Genomic DNA, 6349 nt, shown 5'->3' with positions numbered 1-6349 from the left:
TGTGGGCTATGAGACCTTAGGCAAATCACAGAACTCCTTCAGAGCCTCAGTGTTTCATTTGTAAAATGAGAAGAATACTTGAAGGCTTGTCATGTGGAATGTCTTTTATATTCTGTAAAGTGCAACATACATTTGAGATGTTATTGTTATGGTGCCCCCACAAATGTAATATGTGACCTTGGGCCAGCCATTTAATTTCCCTGGGCCTCAGTTTCCTCATCTGTAAAATGACGGGACTAGAACAAATGAGCTCTACAGTCCATTCTAGTTGTAAATCAAAGAATATTTGGATCAATTATGTTTTAGTTTTATTTTCCCCAGTACGACTACAGCCTTTACTGGAGAAGAGAAGGAGGCACAAGAAGGAGACACACAGCAGGCTATTTTGTTGCTGACCATCCATTCTGATTGCAGTTCTGCCCCCGTAAAGCAGTACTTCTATTGATACCAGCCGGAAGAGAATGAGATAGTGAGTGGAAACATGGTTTTAATTGCGTGGGATCTTCAAGCTGGTTCCTATTAGACTTTACATCAAGTGCATTTAGTGGGTCCATGGAGAAGGCATGAAGAAATGCACCGCTGCTTAACTTCAATTCAATTACAAAGGAATTCAAAACAGAAACGTGATGCACAAATATCAAGCAATCTGGTAAGCAAGCAAGCATTTATTGAACACAGGCACACGCTAGGTGCCTGAGGATGCAAAGACAAAAATGGAAAAGTCTTTCCCTTCAAAAAGCATATATTCTAATGGAGAACACAACATGTACACACATCTCTACATTTAATACACACGTGCATATATGTGTTTATGCATGTAATTATCCATAGGTACATGTACACAATGCACATGCATATAGATATGTCCATATACACATGTACACCTGCAAATACAATGCATTTACCACATGCATTCATGCATGTATATGCACATGTGATATGCCTGCAATGTAAATATACATATAAACAGGTAGTGCATATGTGTGTATATATGTACACAATGGTCCACATGTGCATATACATACATGTGTACATGAATAAATTCATATACATACACACGAGCACATAAAGCATGTACACAAATACATATGTATATATGTATATGAGATGTGTACATATATGTAAAGATTAGGCCTGTAGATAGGAAGCCCTGAGTTCTAATGTAGTCTCAGACACTTATTAGCTGTGTGACCCTGGGCAAGTCATTTAACCCTTTTGCCTCAGTTTCCTCACCTGTAAAATAAACTGGAGAAAGAAATGGCAAATCATTCTAGTATCTTTGCCAAGAAAATCCAAAATAGCGTCAGAAAGAGTAGGACCACCAAAATGACTGGTAAGTCATTTAACCTCTGTCTCTCTCAGTTTTCTCATCTGCTAAATGAGCTAGAGAAGGAAATGACAAACCACTACAGTGTCTTTGCCAAGAAAAAAAAAATAGGGTCATGAAGAGTTAGACAAGTGATAAATGATTGAATGACATGATCTTCATAGGGACTGAACTTATGATTTCATTGGTATTGGAAGATAGCTCCCTTTGAAGAATGCAGGTTGACACTTTCTCTTCAGCTTTTAATCTTAAAAAGTTGCCCAGAGCACATAGTAATTAGATGACTTGCCCAGGGTCACACAGCCAGTATGTGTCTGAGAATTAATTTAAAGCCAGATGATCCTAATTATATGGTCAGCTTGCTTCTACCACACCAGGTTCCCTCTATGTAGTTATATACAAACACAAATGTTGGAGAGGAAAAGCCTAACACCTAGGGGAACCAAACAAAGTATTATGTACAAACTGGCTCTCATTTAAGTGTTGGAGACTAGAAATTCTAAGGCATAGAGGTGAGGAGGTGGAACATTTCAAATTAGGGGACAACCAATGCAAAGGCATGGAAATGGGAGATATCACTTCAAGGTTACTAAGTACTTTACAATTTTCTCATCTGAGTCTCACAATAACACAAATAGGTAGGTGCTATTATTATAATACCAATTCTATAGATGGGGAAACCAAAGAAGACACTTGGCCATGTCACACAGCTTGTAAGTGTTTGAGGCTGGATTTGAACTCAGATTTTCCTGATGGTGAGTCCAGTTCTCTAGCCACTGTTCCAGTTTGCTTCCTTATGCATAGAATAGTAGAGAGGCCATTAAGGCTGAACTTCAGGTGTGAAGAGGAGTAATATATAAGAAGACTAGAAACATTAGATGGGGCCAGAGGAAGGATCTGTGATTTCCTTAGGGTTAGAAAATTCCCTCCCAATATGTCACTTTTCTCCAATGAGGCACATCTGAGCCCTTCTGTGACTTAAAAGACTTAAAAGACTGAGTAATACCACTATTAGGTCCGTATCCCAAAGAGTTCAAAGATAAGGGGAAAGGACCTATTTGTACAAAAATATTTATAGCAAATCTTTTTTATGGTGGCAAAGAGCCAGAAACTGAAGGGACGCCCATCAATTGGGAGATGAACAAGTTGTGGTATATGATTGTAATCCAATGATTGTACCATAAGAAATAATGAACAGGAGGACTTTTGGGCTCAGATGGCCATAGAGTAGAAGGAACTTCACAACTCTTTTTACTACCAGCCACAACAAAGCATCTCAAAAGGACAAAAATGAAAATCAGATGAGTAAAGGGGCTTTCCCAAGGGGTGCAGCCTTGAAGGTAGGCAGGGTTTGGGCATGTCCATGCTATAAGGGGGTAAAATTATACCTACCAAAGCACAAGCTGATCAGCCCTCCCCCACACCACCTACTATGCCAGAGTCAGATGGAGGGTGGGGCAATCTCTAAATTCTTGGGGGCTGGCCAAGGGCACTACAGTCTTATCCCTGAGGGCAGCACAGGGCCTTGGCAGGTAGAATTGGGACCCAAGGCTGAGGAGTGAGGATCATGGAGACAGGGCTGACCCAGGCTGACTGAGCAGACTCAGGCTGGCCCCAGCAGACACAACAGAGACTATAAAAATAGCCTCAGGGTAGGACTCTTTAAAGCCCATTACACCAAGAACTGCCTGCCCAACTCAAGATAATTAAGAGAAAAAAACAAGCACAGAAATAGCTACCAATATGAAGGAACCACAATCCACAAGTACCAAAAGAAATAAAAAGCTCTTGACCCTGGATAATTTATATGGGGAAAAGAAGCAGAGTATAGAGGTGACAACAGAGCATGGCAAACAAGCAAACACATCCAAACATTCAAAAAAAAAAAAAAGGAAATAGGTCACAAGTTCTGGAGGAGCTCAGAATGGAGTTCAAGAGCAAGTAAGAAAAATAGAACAAACATGGGCAAAAACGTGGGAAATAGAAATGCAAATAATTCAAAAAGAAAATAACAGTTTAAAAAATAGAATCTCCCACTTAGAAAAAGAAACAGAAATCACATGAAGTAATTAGCAAACTGGAGACCAGAATTGACATGCTGGAAGCCATGAAAAGCAGGATGGACCAAACCAAAAAGGAAAAATCAAAATATCATAGTTTAAAACCAGTCTTTAAAGACTAGAATTGGGCAAGCAGAAGCTAATTATCTCACAAGACAGCAAGAATTAATAAAGCAAAATCAAAAGAATTGAAAAATACAAGTAAACATAAAATATCTCATTGAAAAGACAATTTGAGAATCATTGGTCGAACTGAAAACCTAGAAAAAAATAGAAGCATTGACATCATATTGCAAAAAATTATTCAAGAAAACTACCCTGATATTCTTGAACAAGAGGGCAAAATAGACATTGAAAAAGTCCATAGATCACTCTCTACATTAAATCCTCAAAAGACAACCTCTAGGAATGTAATTTCCAGATTCAAGCACTTCCAAGCCAATGAGAAAATATTGCAAGAAGCCAGAAAGAGACAATTAGGATATCAAGGAATCCCAGTCAGGATTACACAGGATCTGGCAGCCTCCACACTAAAGGACCTCAAGGCTTAGAATAAGATATTTAGAAAGGCAAGAGAATTGGGTCTACAACCAAAGATCAACTACCCATCAAAACTGACTACATACTCCCAGGGGAAAGTATGGACATTTAACAAAATAGAAGATTTCTAAGTAATCCTAAAGAAAAGACCAGAACTAAATGAAAATTTTAATGTCCAAATTCAAAATTCAAGAGAAATATGAAAAAGTAAATAAGAAAGAGGGGAAAAAATATTAAAGACTTCAGTAAGGTTGAATTGTTTATATGCCTATATGGGAAAATGACATTTATAACTCTTAAAAATTGTTTTCACTATCATAGTAGATAGAAAAAATATTCATAGGTAGAGATTGGGGTACTAAGTGGTTTAAGATGATATGTAAAAAAGGGGGAGGAATAGAAGATGGCACCAAGAGAAACTTGAAGAAGAAAACTAGGATAAATTATGCCACATAAAGAGGCACATGGGAGGGGGAGGGGAAGAATACTATTATAAGAAAGAGAGGAAGAGAGTAGTAATAGGTCATACTTAAACCTTACTCTCAATGAAATAAATTCTGAGAGAGAAGAGCATCTAGATCCATTGGGGTTTCGAATTCTATCTTACCTAATAGGGAAGTTGAGAGGGAAAAAAACAAGGGGAGCAGGAGGAATCAGGGACTACCAAAAGGGAGGGAAAGATGGAGGAGGGATTCAATAGAACTTAAAAAAAATAAGAGGGGAATAAGAAGGGACGGGTGGGAAGGAAGTAAAATAAAGGTGGGGAATAGGGCATCTATAAATAAATGAATGGGAATTTATTGGGTATCAAATGGGAAAAAGAAGGCAGGAGTCATAATCATGATATCTGACAAAGCCAAAGTAAACATAGATCTGATTAAAAGAGATAGAGAAGGTAATTTCATCCTGATAAAAGGCAGTATAGACAATGAGGAAATATCACTACTCGACATGTATGCATCAAATGGCATAGCATCCAGATTTTTAAAGGAGAAACTAGTGGAGCTTAAGATCTAGATAAATCAAACAAAAAAAAAACAAATAAAAAGAGGTAAGGTATATGAATGAAGTCCTAGAAAAATTAGAATTAATACATATATGGAGATAAATAAATAGGGACAAAAAGGAATACACCTTCTTTTCAGCAGCACATGGTACATTCACAAAGATTCACCATGTACTATGTCATAAAAACATTGCAAACAAATGCAAATTAATAAATCAGACTAGAAGCTGGTACTTTGAAAAAACAAATAAAATTGACAAAGTACTGGTCAATCTAATTTTAAAAAGGAAAGAAGAAAACCAATTTATCAGTATCAAAGATGAAAAGGCAAACCTCACCTTTAATGAAGAGGAAATCAAGGCAATCATTAAATTCTATTTTTCCCAATTATATGGCAATACATAGAGCAATCTAGGTGATATGGATGAATATTTACAAAAATGTAAATTGCCTAGATTAACAGAAGAGGAAATAGAATACTTAAATAATCCAATATCAGAAATAGAAATTGAACAAGCCATCAAAGAACTCCCTAAGAAAAAATCTTCAGGGCCAGATGGATTCATATGTGAATACTTTCCAAAACTGAAAGAACAACGAATCCCAATATTATACAAACTATTTGCCAAAATAAAGAGTTCTAACAAATTCCTTTTCTGACATTAATATGGTACTGATTCCAAAGCCAGGCAGACCAAAAACAGAGAAAGAAAACTATAGACCAATCTCCTTAATGAACATAGATGCAAAAATCTTAAATAAAATACTAGCAAAAAGATTCCAGTAAGTGATTACGAGGATTATTCACTATGATCAGGTGGGATTTATAACAGGAATGCAAGGATGGTTCAATATTAGGAGAACCATAATTGACCATATCAAGAACCAAACCAACAGAAATTACATGATTATGTCAAAAGATGCTGAAAAAGCCTTTGACAAAATACAACACTCATACCTATTGAAAACACTAGGAAGTACAGGAATAGAAGGACCTTTCCTAAAAATAATAAATAGGGTATATTTACAACCATCAGCAAGCATCATCTTCAATGGGGATAAATTAGAAGCTGTCGCAATAAAATCTGGAGTGAAACAAGGATGCTCATTACCACCTCTATTATTTAACATTGTACTAGAAACACTAGCAGTAGCAATTAAAGAAGAAAAAGAAATTGAAGGTATTAAAATAGGCAATGAGGAGACCAAGTTATCACTCTTTGCAGATGTTATGATGGTCTACTTAAAGAAGCCTAGAGAATCAACTAAAAAGTTAGTGGAAATAAACAACTTTAGCAAAGATGCAGAATACAAAATAAACCCATATAAATCATCAGCATTTCTATATATTTCCAACACATTCCAGCAGCAAAAGTTAGAAATTAAAATTCCATTTAAAATAACACTAGGCAATAT

The sequence above is a fragment of the Gracilinanus agilis genome, chromosome 4 (genome assembly GCF_016433145.1).
Source record: "Gracilinanus agilis isolate LMUSP501 chromosome 4, AgileGrace, whole genome shotgun sequence".
Classification (NCBI taxonomy): Eukaryota; Metazoa; Chordata; class Mammalia; order Didelphimorphia; family Didelphidae; genus Gracilinanus; species Gracilinanus agilis.
The sequence above is the reverse complement of the archived record's forward strand: the minus strand, read 5'-3'. Positions refer to the sequence as shown.